The sequence below is a fragment of the Mesoplodon densirostris genome, chromosome 3 (assembly GCF_025265405.1).
Source record: "Mesoplodon densirostris isolate mMesDen1 chromosome 3, mMesDen1 primary haplotype, whole genome shotgun sequence".
Classification (NCBI taxonomy): domain Eukaryota; kingdom Metazoa; phylum Chordata; class Mammalia; order Artiodactyla; family Ziphiidae; genus Mesoplodon; species Mesoplodon densirostris.
In genome coordinates, this window is record NC_082663.1 from 178571555 (window position 1) to 178591262 (window position 19708).

Below are 19708 nucleotides of genomic sequence, written 5' to 3' on the forward strand. Positions count from 1 at the left end.
TTGGGGTGGCTGTGTGTCTTTGATTTTCAGGTTTTCCAACGTATACATCCATGAGTGAAAGTGCCCTAGGCTCTGTAGCTGAGTTGTTTAGTTGTTTTGGGGAAACACCAGGCAGTTCTATGGAGTGAGTGTCTGCTGGCAATTTTCCTCCCTACCATCTTCGTAAGAACGCTCCCTTTTCTCCACTGCCTGTCCTGCTTTTCTGGTTTGTACAATGTTTTCGGATGTCCCTTTTGACCGGTGGGAAGTGAGACTTCTTTTTAGTGCGTATTTGCATTTCCCGCTTGCTTGGTTGGCCACAAAGCGTGTATGCGTTTTTTCCTCAATATGTTCTGGAAAACTCGCATACGCCCTCATGGCCAACGGCCTCATTGTGGAAGTTCTGCCGATTTTCATGTGCTTTAAAGGCGATTCCAATCTACCTCTTGAAGCCTGTTTCCTGGAATTCTGCCTGGCTTTCAAGTCCTCCTGGTTTCCTTCCCTCAACAGATTTTTGGATGATAGTTGTCCTTTATAACTGCAAGTTTCTGAATTGTTGTGCCCATGAGCTCCACTTGTCAACACAAATTTTTGTGAGCTGGCCGCAAAACCGCAGGATTGCTTCAGGCTCTATCCTGGTTTTGGGGGCGGCAGGCTGAGACTTTGGTTCATTCTTCTTCCTGCCAGGAAAATAGAGTGACAGGTGCCCGTCCAAATGCCTACAGCTTGGCTCTCATTGGTTCCTCCTCTTCCCTTTCATCCTGCACACAAGTTGCAAACTGTGAGAAACAGGCGGTTAAAGGCACTGACTCGCCAAGTGGGGAGATTGAGAGTAATGAGCCTGGAATGTCGAACCCGAGCACCAGGAGAGGAAAATTGAGGAGCGTTTTAGAAATCTTTCCCGATCACACGGTGTCGCATCCTGTGGGTTTCCCATGCGTGATTTAACTGTACTAACATTCCCTTAAACGTGCAGAGTAGGGCCCCATGGCATGGGCGGCACGCATTATTGCTTTAAAGGTGTACATTTGCTCACCCAACCTCACCAATCCTCTCAGCCGCAAGTGTCCAGCCTTTTGTCTCATCCAGGTGTGGGTGTAGATGGGGTCAATCCAGGTTGCATCAGAGCCCCTGAACGAATTGTGTAAGAATTTCACTGTTTTTGTGATTTGGTTTTGAAATTTATTTTTATAATGGGTTTGAGATGATTTTCACTGCCGTGTTTATGCCAATCTAGGAACACTTGAATCCCTTACGGAGACATATCAGTATATAGGTTTTAAGATTTTTTACTAGTCAGATATATTCCTCTGCGCGGGATAGGGGGTGCTGAGTCCAGTTCACTGAGCAAGGAGTAGGTCTTGTCTATTACATAGTTGGCTTATGAAAAGGTACCTGTGTTAATATCAAACTCTGATTTTATGTATCAACCCACCTCACCTTTCCCCTTGAGCAGGCATAGGAGTGTTTTCTGAATGTGAGACTCTGTTCTGATTTCTACTTTAGTTCATGTGTAGCCTTTTTACATTCCCTTCATAAGTGATATCTTAGGATAAGTTTCTTTTTCTGTGTGACTTATTTCACTTAGAATCATCATACCTATATCCACCCATTATGCTGCTACTGGCCTTATGACATTGATTTCATGGCTGAGTGATATTCCATCGTACAAAGTACCACAACTTTTAAATCTTTTTTTTTTGTCTTTTCTGCGATATTTGAGGTGTTCTGAAGTCAAGGTGCTTGTAAACAGTGCAGACCTTAACTTTGGGGTGGCTGTGTCTTATTGATTTTCAGGTTTCCCAAGGTATACGTCCATGGGTGAAAGTGCCCTAGGCTCTGTAGCTGAGATGTTTAGTTGTTTTTCGGAAACACCATGCACTTCTCCGGAGTGGCTGCTGGCAATTTTCCTCCCTCCCATCTGCATAAGAAGGGTCCCTGTTCTCCTCGGCCTGTCCTGCTTTTCTGGATTTTACAATTTTTTCGGATGTCCGTTTTGACTGGTGGGAAGTGAGACTTCTTTTTAGTGTGTACTTGCATTGCCCGCTTGTTGGTTGTCCACATAGTGTTTATGTGTTTTTTCCTCAGTATGTTCTGGAAAACACTTAAATGCCCTCTTTGGAAGAGTGCATCATTGTGGAAGCTCTGCCGATTTTCATGTGCTTTAAAGGCAATTCCAATCTACATCTTGAAGTCTGTTTCCTGGAATTCTGCCTGTCTTTCAAGTCCTCCTGTTAGCCTACCCTCAACAGATTTGTGGATGATAGGTGCCCTTTATAACTCTGCCAGTTTCTGAATTGTTGTGCTCCGTGAGCTCCATTTGTCAACACACAGTTTTGTGAGCTGGCCGAAAACCGCAGGATTGCTTCAGGCCCTATTCTGGTTCTGGGGCGGCAGGCTGAGACTTTGGTCAATTCCTCTTCCTGATGGGAAATTAGAGTGACTTGTGCCCGTCCAAATGCCTACAGCTTGGCTCTCATTGGTTCCCCCACTTCCCTTTCATGCTCCGCACAATTTGCAAACTTTGTGAAACAGGAGTTTAACGGCACTGACTCCCCAAGTTGTGATTTTGAGTATAAAGCACCTGGAATGTCAAACCCGAGCACCAGGAGAGGAAAATTGAGGAGCGTTTTACAAACCTTTCCCGATCACAAGGTTTCCCATCCTGTGGGTTTGAATGCATGATTTAATTCTACTAAAATTCCCTTAAACCATGAGAGTTGGGAACCATGGAACGGGTGGCACGCATTATTGCTTTAAAGGTGTACATTTGCTCACCCAACCTCACCAATCCTCTCAGCCCCAAGTGTCCAGCCTTTTGTCTTTTCCAGGTGTGGGTGTGGATGGGGTCAATCCAGGTTGCATCAGAGCCCCTGAATGAATTGTGTAAGAATTTCACTGTTTTAGTGTTTTGTTTTTGAAATTTATTTATATACTGGGTTTGAGATGATTTTCAGTGCCGTGTTTATGCCGCTCTCGGCACACTTGATTTCCTTACGGAGACATATCAGTACGTAGGTTTTAAGATTCTTACTAGTCAGATATATTCCTCTGCGCGGAATAGGGGGTGTTGAGTGCATTTCACTGAGCAAAGTGTAGGTCTTGTCTATTACATATTTGGTTTATGGAACGGTACCTGTGCTAATATCAAACTCTGGTTTTATGCATCACCCCACCTCACCCTTCCCCTTAAGCAGGCATAGGAGTGTTTTCTAGATGTGAGACTCTGTTTTGTTTTCTACTTTAGTTCATGTGTAGCCTTTTTACATTCCCTTCAAAAGTGATATCTTAGGATAAGTTTCTTTTTCTGTGTGACTTATTTCACTTAGAATCATCGTACCTCTATCCACCCATTATGCTGCTACTGGCCTTATGACATTGATTTCATGGCTGAGGGATATTCCATGGTACGAAAGTACCACTACTTCTTTATCCATTTTTGTCTTTCCTGCAATATTTGAGGTGTTCTGAGGTCGAGGTGCTTGTAAACCGTGCAGCCGTTAAATTTGGGGTGGCTGTGTGTCTTTGATTTTCAGGTTTTCCAACGTATACATCCATGAGTGAAAGTGCCCTAGGCTCTGTAGCTGAGTTGTTTAGTTGTTTTGGGGAAACACCAGGCAGTTCTATGGAGTGAGTGTCTGCTGGCAATTTTCCTCCCTACCATCTTCGTAAGAACGCTCCCTTTTCTCCACTGCCTGTCCTGCTTTTCTGGTTTGTACAATGTTTTCGGATGTCCCTTTTGACCGGTGGGAAGTGAGACTTCTTTTTAGTGCGTATTTGCATTTCCCGCTTGCTTGGTTGGCCACAAAGCGTGTATGCGTTTTTTCCTCAATATGTTCTGGAAAACTCGCATACGCCCTCATGGCCAACGGCCTCATTGTGGAAGTTCTGCCGATTTTCATGTGCTTTAAAGGCGATTCCAATCTACCTCTTGAAGCCTGTTTCCTGGAATTCTGCCTGGCTTTCAAGTCCTCCTGGTTGCCTTCCCTCAACAGATTTTTGGATGATAGTTGTCCTTTATAACTGCAAGTTTCTGAATTGTTGTGCCCATGAGCTCCACTGGTCAACACAAATTTTTGTGAGCTGGCCGCAAAACCGCAGGATTGCTTCAGGCCCTATCCTGGTTTTGGGGGTCGCAGGCTGAGACTTTGGTTCATTCTTCTTCCTGCCAGGAAAATAGAGTGACATGTGCCCGTCCAAATGGCTACAGCTTGGCTCTCATTGGTTCCTCCTCTTCCCTTTCATCCTGCACACAAGTTGCAAACTGTGAGAAACAGGCGGTTAAAGGTACTGACTCCCCAAGTGGGGAGATTGAGAGTAATGAGCCTGGAATGTCGAACCCGAGCACCCGGAGTGGAAAATTGAGGAGCGTTTTAGAAATCTTTCCCGATCACACGGTGTCGCATCCTGTGGGTTTCCCATGCGTGATTTAATTGTACTAACATTCCCTTAAACGTGCAGAGTAGGGCCCCATGGCATGGGCGGCACGCATTATTGCTTTAAAGGTGTACATTTGCTCACCCAACCTCACCAATCCTCTCAGCCGCAAGTGTCCAGCCTTTTGTCTCATCCAGGTGTGGCTGTACATGTGGTCAATCCAGGTTGCATCAGAGCCCCTGAACGAATTGTGTAAGAATTTCACTGTTTTTGTGATTTGGTTTTGAAATTTATTTTTATAATGGGTTTGAGATGATTTTCACTGCCGTGTTTATGCCAATCTAGGAACACTTGAATCCCTTATGGAGCCATATCAGTATATAGGTTTTAAGATTTTTACTTGTCAGATATATTCCTCTGCACGGGATAGGGGGTGCTGAGTCCAGTTCACTGAGCAAGGGGTAGGTCTTGTGAATTACATAGTTGGCTTATGAAAAGGTACCTGTGTTAATATCAAACTCTGATTTTATGCATCAACCCACCTCACCTTTCCCCTTGAGCAGGCATAGGAGTGTTTTCTGAATGTGAGACTCTGTTCTGATTTCTACTTTAGTCCATGTGTAGCCTTTTTACATTCCCTTCATAAGTGATATCTTAGGATAAGTTTCTTTTTCTGTGTGACTTATTTCACTTAGAATCATTGTACCTATATCCACCCATTATGCTGCTACTGGCCTTATGACATTGATTTCATGGCTGAGGGATATTCCATCGTACAAAAGTACCACAACTTTTAAATCTTTTTTTTTTGTATTTTCTGCGATATTTGAGGTGTTCTGAAGTCGAGGTGCTTGTAAACAGAGCAGCCCTTAACTTTGGGGTGGCTGTGTCTTGTTGATTTTCAGGTTTCCCAAGGTATACGTCCATGAGTGAAAGTGCCCTAGGCTCTGTAGCTGAGATGTTTAGTTGTTTTTGGGAAACACCATGCACTTCTCCGGAGTGGCTGCTGGCAATTTTCCTCCCTCCCATCTGCATAAGAAGGGTCCCTGTTCTCCTCGGCCTGTCCTGCTTTTCTGGATTTTACAATTTTTTCGGATGTCCGTTTTGACTGGTGGGAAGTGAGACTTCTTTTTAGTGTGTACTTGCATTGCCCGCTTGTTGGTTGTCCACATAGTGTTTATGTGTTTTTTCCTCAGTATGTTCTGGAAAACACTTAAATGCCCTCTTTGGAAGAGTGCATCATTGTGGAAGCTCTGCCGATTTTCATGTGCTTTAAAGGCAATTCCAATCTACATCTTGAAGTCTGTTTCCTGGAATTCTGCCTGTCTTTCAAGTCCTCCTGTTAGCCTACCCTCAACAGATTTGTGGATGATAGGTGCCCTTTATAACTCTGCCAGTTTCTGAATTGTTGTGCTCCGTGAGCTCCATTTGTCAACACACATTTTTGTGAGCTGGCCGAAAACCACAGGATTGCTTCAGGCCCTATTCTGGTTCTGGGGCAGCAGGCTGAGACTTTGGTCAATTCCTCTTCCTGATGGGAAATTAGAGTGACTTGTGCCCGTCCAAATGCCTACAGCTTGGCTCTCATTGGTTCCCCCACTTCCCTTTCATGCTCCGCACAATTTGCAAACTTTGTGAAACAGGAGTTTAACGGCACTGACTCCCCAAGTTGTGAGATTGAGAATAAAGCACCTGGAATGTCAAACCCGAGCACCAGGAGAGGAAAATTGAGGAGCGTTTTACAAACTTTTCCCGATCACAAGGTTTCCCATCCTGTGGGTTTGAATGCATGATTTAATTCTACTAAAATTCCCTTAAACCATGAGAGTTGGGAACCATGGAACGGGTGGCACGCATTATTGCTTTAAAGGTGTACATTTGCTCACCCAACCTCACCAATCCTCTCAGCCCCAAGTGTCCAGCCTTTTGTCTTTTCCAGGTGTGGGTGTGGATGGGGTCAATCCAGGTTGCATCAGAGCCCCTGAATGAATTGTGTAAGAATTTCACTGTTTTAGTGTTTTGTTTTTGAAATTTATTTATATACTAGGTTTGAGATGATTTTCAGTGCCGTGTTTATGCCGCTCTCGGCACACTTGATTTCCTTACGGAAACATATCAGTACATAGGTTTTAAGATTCTTACTAATCAGATATATTCCTCTGAGCGGAATAGGGGGTGTTGAGTCCATTTCACTGAGCAAAGTGTAGGTCTTGTCTATTACATATTTGGTTTATGGAACGGTACCTGTGCTAATATCAAACTCTGGTTTTATGCATCACCCCACCTCACCTTTCCCCTTAAGCAGGCATAGGAGTGTTTTCTAAATGTGAGACTCTGTTTTGTTTTCTACTTTAGTTCATGTGTAGCCTTTTTACATTCCCTTCATAAGTGATATCTTAGGACAAGTTTCTTTTTCTGTGTGACTTATTTCACGTCGAATCATCGTACCTATATCCACCCATTATGCTGCTACTGGCCTTATGACATTGATTTCATGGCTGAGGGATATTCCATGGTACGAAAGTACCACTACTTCTTTATCCATTTTTGTCTTTCCTGCAATATTTGAGGTGTTCTGAGGTCGAGGTGCTTGTAAACCGTGCAGCCGTTAAATTTGGGGTGGCTGTGTGTCTTTGATTTTCAGGTTTTCCAACGTATACATCCATGAGTGAAAGTGCCCTAGGCTCTGTAGCTGAGTTGTTTAGTTGTTTTGGGGAAACACCAGGCAGTTCTATGGAGTGAGTGTCTGCTGGCAATTTTCCTCCCTACCATCTTCGTAAGAACGCTCCCTTTTCTCCACTGCCTGTCCTGCTTTTCTGGTTTGTACAATGTTTTCGGATGTCCCTTTTGACCGGTGGGAAGTGAGACTTCTTTTTAGTGCGTATTTGCATTTCCCGCTTGCTTGGTTGGCCACAAAGCGTGTATGCGTTTTTTCCTCAATATGTTCTGGAAAACTCGCATACGCCCTCATGGCCAACGGCCTCATTGTGGAAGTTCTGCCGATTTTCATGTGCTTTAAAGGCGATTCCAATCTACCTCTTGAAGCCTGTTTCCTGGAATTCTGCCTGGCTTTCAAGTCCTCCTGGTTGCCTTCCCTCAACAGATTTTTGGATGATAGTTGTCCTTTATAACTGCAAGTTTCTGAATTGTTGTGCCCATGAGCTCCACTTGTCAACACAAATTTTTGTGAGCTGGCCGCAAAACCGCAGGATTGCTTCAGGCTCTATCCTGGTTTTGGGGGCGGCAGGCTGAGACTTTGGTTCATTCTTCTTCCTGCCAGGAAAATAGAGTGACAGGTGCCCGTCCAAATGCCTACAGCTTGGCTCTCATTGGTTCCTCCTCTTCCCTTTCATCCTGCACACAAGTTGCAAACTGTGAGAAACAGGCGGTTAAAGGCACTGACTCGCCAAGTGGGGAGATTGAGAGTAATGAGCCTGGAATGTCGAACCCGAGCACCAGGAGAGGAAAATTGAGGAGCGTTTTAGAAATCTTTCCCGATCACACGGTGTCGCATCCTGTGGGTTTCCCATGCGTGATTTAACTGTACTAACATTCCCTTAAACGTGCAGAGTAGGGCCCCATGGCATGGGCGGCACGCATTATTGCTTTAAAGGTGTACATTTGCTCACCCAACCTCACCAATCCTCTCAGCCGCAAGTGTCCAGCCTTTTGTCTCATCCAGGTGTGGGTGTAGATGGGGTCAATCCAGGTTGCATCAGAGCCCCTGAACGAATTGTGTAAGAATTTCACTGTTTTTGTGATTTGGTTTTGAAATTTATTTTTATAATGGGTTTGAGATGATTTTCACTGCCGTGTTTATGCCAATCTAGGAACACTTGAATCCCTTACGGAGACATATCAGTATATAGGTTTTAAGATTTTTTACTAGTCAGATATATTCCTCTGCGCGGGATAGGGGGTGCTGAGTCCAGTTCACTGAGCAAGGAGTAGGTCTTGTCTATTACATAGTTGGCTTATGAAAAGGTACCTGTGTTAATATCAAACTCTGATTTTATGTATCAACCCACCTCACCTTTCCCCTTGAGCAGGCATAGGAGTGTTTTCTGAATGTGAGACTCTGTTCTGATTTCTACTTTAGTTCATGTGTAGCCTTTTTACATTCCCTTCATAAGTGATATCTTAGGATAAGTTTCTTTTTCTGTGTGACTTATTTCACTTAGAATCATCATACCTATATCCACCCATTATGCTGCTACTGGCCTTATGACATTGATTTCATGGCTGAGTGATATTCCATCGTACAAAGTACCACAACTTTTAAATCTTTTTTTTTTGTCTTTTCTGCGATATTTGAGGTGTTCTGAAGTCAAGGTGCTTGTAAACAGTGCAGCCCTTAACTTTGGGGTGGCTGTGTCTTATTGATTTTCAGGTTTCCCAAGGTATACGTCCATGGGTGAAAGTGCCCTAGGCTCTGTAGCTGAGATGTTTAGTTGTTTTTGGGAAACACCATGCACTTCTCCGGAGTGGCTGCTGGCAATTTTCCTCCCTCCCATCTGCATAAGAAGGGTCCCTGTTCTCCTCGGCCTGTCCTGCTTTTCTGGATTTTACAATTTTTTCGGATGTCCGTTTTGACTGGTGGGAAGTGAGACTTCTTTTTAGTGTGTACTTGCATTGCCCGCTTGTTGGTTGTCCACATAGTGTTTATGTGTTTTTTCCTCAGTATGTTCTGGAAAACACTTAAATGCCCTCTTTGGAAGAGTGCATCATTGTGGAAGCTCTGCCGATTTTCATGTGCTTTAAAGGCAATTCCAATCTACATCTTGAAGTCTGTTTCCTGGAATTCTGCCTGTCTTTCAAGTCCTCCTGTTAGCCTACCCTCAACAGATTTGTGGATGATAGGTGCCCTTTATAACTCTGCCAGTTTCTGAATTGTTGTGCTCCGTGAGCTCCATTTGTCAACACACAGTTTTGTGAGCTGGCCGAAAACCGCAGGATTGCTTCAGGCCCTATTCTGGTTCTGGGGCGGCAGGCTGAGACTTTGGTCAATTCCTCTTCCTGATGGGAAATTAGAGTGACTTGTGCCCGTCCAAATGCCTACAGCTTGGCTCTCATTGGTTCCCCCACTTCCCTTTCATGCTCCGCACAATTTGCAAACTTTGTGAAACAGGAGTTTAACGGCACTGACTCCCCAAGTTGTGATTTTGAGTATAAAGCACCTGGAATGTCAAACCCGAGCACCAGGAGAGGAAAATTGAGGAGCGTTTTACAAACCTTTCCCGATCACAAGGTTTCCCATCCTGTGGGTTTGAATGCATGATTTAATTCTACTAAAATTCCCTTAAACCATGAGAGTTGGGAACCATGGAACGGGTGGCACGCATTATTGCTTTAAAGGTGTACATTTGCTCACCCAACCTCACCAATCCTCTCAGCCCCAAGTGTCCAGCCTTTTGTCTTTTCCAGGTGTGGGTGTGGATGGGGTCAATCCAGGTTGCATCAGAGCCCCTGAATGAATTGTGTAAGAATTTCACTGTTTTAGTGTTTTGTTTTTGAAATTTATTTATATACTGGGTTTGAGATGATTTTCAGTGCCGTGTTTATGCCGCTCTCGGCACACTTGATTTCCTTACGGAGACATATCAGTACGTAGGTTTTAAGATTCTTACTAGTCAGATATATTCCTCTGCGCGGAATAGGGGGTGTTGAGTGCATTTCACTGAGCAAAGTGTAGGTCTTGTCTATTACATATTTGGTTTATGGAACGGTACCTGTGCTAATATCAAACTCTGGTTTTATGCATCACCCCACCTCACCCTTCCCCTTAAGCAGGCATAGGAGTGTTTTCTAGATGTGAGACTCTGTTTTGTTTTCTACTTTAGTTCATGTGTAGCCTTTTTACATTCCCTTCAAAAGTGATATCTTAGGATAAGTTTCTTTTTCTGTGTGACTTATTTCACTTAGAATCATCGTACCTCTATCCACCCATTATGCTGCTACTGGCCTTATGACATTGATTTCATGGCTGAGGGATATTCCATGGTACGAAAGTACCACTACTTCTTTATCCATTTTTGTCTTTCCTGCAATATTTGAGGTGTTCTGAGGTCGAGGTGCTTGTAAACCGTGCAGCCGTTAAATTTGGGGTGGCTGTGTGTCTTTGATTTTCAGGTTTTCCAACGTATACATCCATGAGTGAAAGTGCCCTAGGCTCTGTAGCTGAGTTGTTTAGTTGTTTTGGGGAAACACCAGGCAGTTCTATGGAGTGAGTGTCTGCTGGCAATTTTCCTCCCTACCATCTTCGTAAGAACGCTCCCTTTTCTCCACTGCCTGTCCTGCTTTTCTGGTTTGTACAATGTTTTCGGATGTCCCTTTTGACCGGTGGGAAGTGAGACTTCTTTTTAGTGCGTATTTGCATTTCCCGCTTGCTTGGTTGGCCACAAAGCGTGTATGCGTTTTTTCCTCAATATGTTCTGGAAAACTCGCATACGCCCTCATGGCCAACGGCCTCATTGTGGAAGTTCTGCCGATTTTCATGTGCTTTAAAGGCGATTCCAATCTACCTCTTGAAGCCTGTTTCCTGGAATTCTGCCTGGCTTTCAAGTCCTCCTGGTTGCCTTCCCTCAACAGATTTTTGGATGATAGTTGTCCTTTATAACTGCAAGTTTCTGAATTGTTGTGCCCATGAGCTCCACTGGTCAACACAAATTTTTGTGAGCTGGCCGCAAAACCGCAGGATTGCTTCAGGCCCTATCCTGGTTTTGGGGGTCGCAGGCTGAGACTTTGGTTCATTCTTCTTCCTGCCAGGAAAATAGAGTGACATGTGCCCGTCCAAATGGCTACAGCTTGGCTCTCATTGGTTCCTCCTCTTCCCTTTCATCCTGCACACAAGTTGCAAACTGTGAGAAACAGGCGGTTAAAGGTACTGACTCCCCAAGTGGGGAGATTGAGAGTAATGAGCCTGGAATGTCGAACCCGAGCACCCGGAGTGGAAAATTGAGGAGCGTTTTAGAAATCTTTCCCGATCACACGGTGTCGCATCCTGTGGGTTTCCCATGCGTGATTTAATTGTACTAACATTCCCTTAAACGTGCAGAGTAGGGCCCCATGGCATGGGCGGCACGCATTATTGCTTTAAAGGTGTACATTTGCTCACCCAACCTCACCAATCCTCTCAGCCGCAAGTGTCCAGCCTTTTGTCTCATCCAGGTGTGGCTGTACATGTGGTCAATCCAGGTTGCATCAGAGCCCCTGAACGAATTGTGTAAGAATTTCACTGTTTTTGTGATTTGGTTTTGAAATTTATTTTTATAATGGGTTTGAGATGATTTTCACTGCCGTGTTTATGCCAATCTAGGAACACTTGAATCCCTTATGGAGCCATATCAGTATATAGGTTTTAAGATTTTTACTTGTCAGATATATTCCTCTGCACGGGATAGGGGGTGCTGAGTCCAGTTCACTGAGCAAGGGGTAGGTCTTGTGAATTACATAGTTGGCTTATGAAAAGGTACCTGTGTTAATATCAAACTCTGATTTTATGCATCAACCCACCTCACCTTTCCCCTTGAGCAGGCATAGGAGTGTTTTCTGAATGTGAGACTCTGTTCTGATTTCTACTTTAGTCCATGTGTAGCCTTTTTACATTCCCTTCATAAGTGATATCTTAGGATAAGTTTCTTTTTCTGTGTGACTTATTTCACTTAGAATCATTGTACCTATATCCACCCATTATGCTGCTACTGGCCTTATGACATTGATTTCATGGCTGAGGGATATTCCATCGTACAAAAGTACCACAACTTTTAAATCTTTTTTTTTTGTATTTTCTGCGATATTTGAGGTGTTCTGAAGTCGAGGTGCTTGTAAACAGAGCAGCCCTTAACTTTGGGGTGGCTGTGTCTTGTTGATTTTCAGGTTTCCCAAGGTATACGTCCATGGGTGAAAGTGCCCTAGGCTCTGTAGCTGAGATGTTTAGTTGTTTTTGGGAAACACCATGCACTTCTCCGGAGTGGCTGCTGGCAATTTTCCTCCCTCCCATCTGCATAAGAAGGGTCCCTGTTCTCCTCGGCCTGTCCTGCTTTTCTGGATTTTACAATTTTTTCGGATGTCCGTTTTGACTGGTGGGAAGTGAGACTTCTTTTTAGTGTGTACTTGCATTGCCCGCTTGTTGGTTGTCCACATAGTGTTTATGTGTTTTTTCCTCAGTATGTTCTGGAAAACACTTAAATGCCCTCTTTGGAAGAGTGCATCATTGTGGAAGCTCTGCCGATTTTCATGTGCTTTAAAGGCAATTCCAATCTACATCTTGAAGTCTGTTTCCTGGAATTCTGCCTGTCTTTCAAGTCCTCCTGTTAGCCTACCCTCAACAGATTTGTGGATGATAGGTGCCCTTTATAACTCTGCCAGTTTCTGAATTGTTGTGCTCCGTGAGCTCCATTTGTCAACACACATTTTTGTGAGCTGGCCGAAAACCACAGGATTGCTTCAGGCCCTATTCTGGTTCTGGGGCAGCAGGCTGAGACTTTGGTCAATTCCTCTTCCTGATGGGAAATTAGAGTGACTTGTGCCCGTCCAAATGCCTACAGCTTGGCTCTCATTGGTTCCCCCACTTCCCTTTCATGCTCCGCACAATTTGCAAACTTTGTGAAACAGGAGTTTAACGGCACTGACTCCCCAAGTTGTGAGATTGAGAATAAAGCACCTGGAATGTCAAACCCGAGCACCAGGAGAGGAAAATTGAGGAGCGTTTTACAAACTTTTCCCGATCACAAGGTTTCCCATCCTGTGGGTTTGAATGCATGATTTAATTCTACTAAAATTCCCTTAAACCATGAGAGTTGGGAACCATGGAACGGGTGGCACGCATTATTGCTTTAAAGGTGTACATTTGCTCACCCAACCTCACCAATCCTCTCAGCCCCAAGTGTCCAGCCTTTTGTCTTTTCCAGGTGTGGGTGTGGATGGGGTCAATCCAGGTTGCATCAGAGCCCCTGAATGAATTGTGTAAGAATTTCACTGTTTTAGTGTTTTGTTTTTGAAATTTATTTATATACTAGGTTTGAGATGATTTTCAGTGCCGTGTTTATGCCGCTCTCGGCACACTTGATTTCCTTACGGAAACATATCAGTACATAGGTTTTAAGATTCTTACTAATCAGATATATTCCTCTGAGCGGAATAGGGGGTGTTGAGTCCATTTCACTGAGCAAAGTGTAGGTCTTGTCTATTACATATTTGGTTTATGGAACGGTACCTGTGCTAATATCAAACTCTGGTTTTATGCATCACCCCACCTCACCTTTCCCCTTAAGCAGGCATAGGAGTGTTTTCTAAATGTGAGACTCTGTTTTGTTTTCTACTTTAGTTCATGTGTAGCCTTTTTACATTCCCTTCATAAGTGATATCTTAGGACAAGTTTCTTTTTCTGTGTGACTTATTTCACGTCGAATCATCGTACCTATATCCACCCATTATGCTGCTACTGGCCTTATGACATTGATTTCATGGCTGAGGGATATTCCATGGTACGAAAGTACCACTACTTCTTTATCCATTTTTGTCTTTCCTGCAATATTTGAGGTGTTCTGAGGTCGAGGTGCTTGTAAACCGTGCAGCCGTTAAATTTGGGGTGGCTGTGTGTCTTTGATTTTCAGGTTTTCCAACGTATACATCCATGAGTGAAAGTGCCCTAGGCTCTGTAGCTGAGTTGTTTAGTTGTTTTGGGGAAACACCAGGCAGTTCTATGGAGTGAGTGTCTGCTGGCAATTTTCCTCCCTACCATCTTCGTAAGAACGCTCCCTTTTCTCCACTGCCTGTCCTGCTTTTCTGGTTTGTACAATGTTTTCGGATGTCCCTTTTGACCGGTGGGAAGTGAGACTTCTTTTTAGTGCGTATTTGCATTTCCCGCTTGCTTGGTTGGCCACAAAGCGTGTATGCGTTTTTTCCTCAATATGTTCTGGAAAACTCGCATACGCCCTCATGGCCAACGGCCTCATTGTGGAAGTTCTGCCGATTTTCATGTGCTTTAAAGGCGATTCCAATCTACCTCTTGAAGCCTGTTTCCTGGAATTCTGCCTGGCTTTCAAGTCCTCCTGGTTGCCTTCCCTCAACAGATTTTTGGATGATAGTTGTCCTTTATAACTGCAAGTTTCTGAATTGTTGTGCCCATGAGCTCCACTTGTCAACACAAATTTTTGTGAGCTGGCCGCAAAACCGCAGGATTGCTTCAGGCTCTATCCTGGTTTTGGGGGCGGCAGGCTGAGACTTTGGTTCATTCTTCTTCCTGCCAGGAAAATAGAGTGACAGGTGCCCGTCCAAATGCCTACAGCTTGGCTCTCATTGGTTCCTCCTCTTCCCTTTCATCCTGCACACAAGTTGCAAACTGTGAGAAACAGGCGGTTAAAGGCACTGACTCGCCAAGTGGGGAGATTGAGAGTAATGAGCCTGGAATGTCGAACCCGAGCACCAGGAGAGGAAAATTGAGGAGCGTTTTAGAAATCTTTCCCGATCACACGGTGTCGCATCCTGTGGGTTTCCCATGCGTGATTTAACTGTACTAACATTCCCTTAAACGTGCAGAGTAGGGCCCCATGGCATGGGCGGCACGCATTATTGCTTTAAAGGTGTACATTTGCTCACCCAACCTCACCAATCCTCTCAGCCGCAAGTGTCCAGCCTTTTGTCTCATCCAGGTGTGGGTGTAGATGGGGTCAATCCAGGTTGCATCAGAGCCCCTGAACGAATTGTGTAAGAATTTCACTGTTTTTGTGATTTGGTTTTGAAATTTATTTTTATAATGGGTTTGAGATGATTTTCACTGCCGTGTTTATGCCAATCTAGGAACACTTGAATCCCTTACGGAGACATATCAGTATATAGGTTTTAAGATTTTTTACTAGTCAGATATATTCCTCTGCGCGGGATAGGGGGTGCTGAGTCCAGTTCACTGAGCAAGGAGTAGGTCTTGTCTATTACATAGTTGGCTTATGAAAAGGTACCTGTGTTAATATCAAACTCTGATTTTATGTATCAACCCACCTCACCTTTCCCCTTGAGCAGGCATAGGAGTGTTTTCTGAATGTGAGACTCTGTTCTGATTTCTACTTTAGTTCATGTGTAGCCTTTTTACATTCCCTTCATAAGTGATATCTTAGGATAAGTTTCTTTTTCTGTGTGACTTATTTCACTTAGAATCATCATACCTATATCCACCCATTATGCTGCTACTGGCCTTATGACATTGATTTCATGGCTGAGTGATATTCCATCGTACAAAGTACCACAACTTTTAAATCTTTTTTTTTTGTCTTTTCTGCGATATTTGAGGTGTTCTGAAGTCAAGGTGCTTGTAAACAGTGCAGCCCTTAACTTTGGGGTGGCTGTGTCTTATTGATTTTCAGGTTTCCCAAGGTATACGTCCATGGGTGAAAGTGCCCTAGGCTCTGTAGCTGAGATGTTTAGTTGTTTTTCGGAAACACCATGCACTTCTCCGGAGTGGCTGCTGGCAATTTTCCTCCCTCCCATCTGCATAAGAAGGGTCCCTGTTCTCCTCGGCCTGTCCTGCTTTTCTGGATTTTACAATTTTTTCGGATGTCCGTTTTGACTGGTGGGAAGTGAGACTTCTTTTTAGTGTGTACTTGCATTGCCCGCTTGTTGGTTGTCCACATAGTGTTTATGTGTTTTTTCCTCAGTATGTTCTGGAAAACACTTAAATGCCCTCTTTGGAAGAGTGCATCATTGTGGAAGCTCTGCCGATTTTCATGTGCTTTAAAGGCAATTCCAATCTACATCTTGAAGTCTGTTTCCTGGAATTCTGCCTGTCTTTCAAGTCCTCCTGTTAGCCTACCCTCAACAGATTTGTGGATGATAGGTGCCCTTTATAACTCTGCCAGTTTCTGAATTGTTGTGCTCCGTGAGCTCCATTTGTCAACACACAGTTTTGTGAGCTGGCCGAAAACCGCAGGATTGCTTCAGGCCCTATTCTGGTTCTGGGGCGGCAGGCTGAGACTTTGGTCAATTCCTCTTCCTGATGGGAAATTAGAGTGACTTGTGCCCGTCCAAATGCCTACAGCTTGGCTCTCATTGGTTCCCCCACTTCCCTTTCATGCTCCGCACAATTTGCAAACTTTGTGAAACAGGAGTTTAACGGCACTGACTCCCCAAGTTGTGATTTTGAGTATAAAGCACCTGGAATGTCAAACCCGAGCACCAGGAGAGGAAAATTGAGGAGCGTTTTACAAACCTTTCCCGATCACAAGGTTTCCCATCCTGTGGGTTTGAATGCATGATTTAATTCTACTAAAATTCCCTTAAACCATGAGAGTTGGGAACCATGGAACGGGTGGCACGCATTATTGCTTTAAAGGTGTACATTTGCTCACCCAACCTCACCAATCCTCTCAGCCCCAAGTGTCCAGCCTTTTGTCTTTTCCAGGTGTGGGTGTGGATGGGGTCAATCCAGGTTGCATCAGAGCCCCTGAATGAATTGTGTAAGAATTTCACTGTTTTAGTGTTTTGTTTTTGAAATTTATTTATATACTAGGTTTGAGATGATTTTCAGTGCCGTGTTTATGCCGCTCTCGGCACACTTGATTTCCTTACGGAAACATATCAGTACATAGGTTTTAAGATTCTTACTAATCAGATATATTCCTCTGAGCGGAATAGGGTGTGTTGAGTCCATTTCACTGAGCAAAGTGTAGGTCTTGTCTATTACATATTTGGTTTATGGAACGGTACCTGTGCTAATATCAAACTCTGGTTTTATGCATCACCCCACCTCACCTTTCCCCTTAAGCAGGCATAGGAGTGTTTTCTAAATGTGAGACTCTGTTTTGTTTTCTACTTTAGTTCATGTGTAGCCTTTTTACATTCCCTTCATAAGTGATATCTTAGGACAAGTTTCTTTTTCTGTGTGACTTATTTCACTTAGAATCATCGTACCTATATCCACCCATTATGCTGCTACTGGCCTTATGACATTGATTTCATGGCTGAGGGATATTCCATGGTACGAAAGTACCACTACTTCTTTATCCATTTTTGTCTTTCCTGCAATATTTGAGGTGTTCTGAGGTCGAGGTGCTTGTAAACCGTGCAGCCGTTAAATTTGGGGTGGCTGTGTGTCTTTGATTTTCAGGTTTTCCAACGTATACATCCATGAGTGAAAGTGCCCTAGGCTCTGTAGCTGAGTTGTTTAGTTGTTTTTGGGAAACACCAGGCAGTTCTCTGGAGTGAGTGTCTGCTGGCAATTTTCCTCCCTACCATCTTCGTAAGAACGCTCCCTTTTCTCCACTGCCTGTCCTGCTTTTCTGGTTTGTACAATGTTTTCGGATGTCCCTTTTGACCGGTGGGAAGTGAGACTTCTTTTTAGTGCGTATTTGCATTTCCCGCTTGCTTGGTTGGCCACAAAGCGTGTATGCGTTTTTTCCTCAATATGTTCTGGAAAACTCGCATACGCCCTCATGGCCAACGGCCTCATTGTGGAAGTTCTGCCGATTTTCATGTGCTTTAAAGGCGATTCCAATCTACCTCTTGAAGCCTGTTTCCTGGAATTCTGCCTGGCTTTCAAGTCCTCCTGGTTGCCTTCCCTCAACAGATTTTTGGATGATAGTTGTCCTTTATAACTGCAAGTTTCTGAATTGTTGTGCCCATGAGCTCCACTTGTCAACACAAATTTTTGTGAGCTGGCCGCAAAACCGCAGGATTGCTTCAGGCTCTATCCTGGTTTTGGGGGCGGCAGGCTGAGACTTTGGTTCATTCTTCTTCCTGCCAGGAAAATAGAGTGACAGGTGCCCGTCCAAATGCCTACAGCTTGGCTCTCATTGGTTCCTCCTCTTCCCTTTCATCCTGCACACAAGTTGCAAACTGTGAGAAACAGGCGGTTAAAGGCACTGACTCGCCAAGTGGGGAGATTGAGAGTAATGAGCCTGGAATGTCGAACCCAAGCACCAGGAGAGGAAAATTGAGGAGCGTTTTAGAAATCTTTCCCGATCACACGGTGTCGCATCCTGTGGGTTTCCCATGCGTGATTTAACTGTACTAACATTCCCTTAAACATGCAGAGTAGGGCCCCATGGCATGGGCGGCACGCATTATTGCTTTAAAGGTGTACATTTGCTCACCCAACCTCACCAATCCTCTCAGCCGCAAGTGTCCAGCCTTTTGTCTCATCCAGGTGTGGGTGTAGATGGGGTCAATCCAGGTTGCATCAGAGCCCCTGAACGAATTGTGTAAGAATTTCACTGTTTTTGTGATTTGGTTTTGAAATTTATTTTTATAATGGGTTTGAGATGATTTTCACTGCCGTGTTTATGCCAATCTAGGAACACTTGAATCCCTTACGGAGACATATCAGTATATAGGTTTTAAGATTTTTTACTAGTCAGATATATTCCTCTGCGCGGGATAGGGGGTGCTGAGTCCAGTTCACTGAGCAAGGAGTAGGTCTTGTCTATTACATAGTTGGCTTATGAAAAGGTACCTGTGTTAATATCAAACTCTGATTTTATGTATCAACCCACCTCACCTTTCCCCTTGAGCAGGCATAGGAGTGTTTTCTGAATGTGAGACTCTGTTCTGATTTCTACTTTAGTTCATGTGTAGCCTTTTTACATTCCCTTCATAAGTGATATCTTAGGATAAGTTTCTTTTTCTGTGTGACTTATTTCACTTAGAATCATCATACCTATATCCACCCATTATGCTGCTACTGGCCTTATGACATTGATTTCATGGCTGAGTGATATTCCATCGTACAAAGTACCACAACTTTTAAATCTTTTTTTTTTTGTCTTTTCTGCGATATTTGAGGTGTTCTGAAGTCAAGGTGCTTGTAAACAGTGCAGCCCTTAACTTTGGGGTGGCTGTGTCTTATTGATTTTCAGGTTTCCCAAGGTATACGTCCATGGGTGAAAGTGCCCTAGGCTCTGTAGCTGAGATGTTTAGTTGTTTTTGGGAAACACCATGCACTTCTCTGGAGTGGCTGCTGGCAATTTTCCTCCCTCCCATCTGCATAAGAAGGGTCCCTGTTCTCCTCGGCCTGTCCTGCTTTTCTGGATTTTACAATTTTTTCGGATGTCCGTTTTGACTGGTGGGAAGTGAGACTTCTTTTTAGTGTGTACTTGCATTGCCCGCTTGTTGGTTGTCCACATAGTGTTTATGTGTTTTTTCCTCAGTATGTTCTGGAAAACACTTAAATGCCCTCTTTGGAAGAGTGCATCATTGTGGAAGCTCTGCCGATTTTCATGTGCTTTAAAGGCAATTCCAATCTACATCTTGAAGTCTGTTTCCTGGAATTCTGCCTGTCTTTCAAGTCCTCCTGTTAGCCTACCCTCAACAGATTTGTGGATGATAGGTGCCCTTTATAACTCTGCCAGTTTCTGAATTGTTG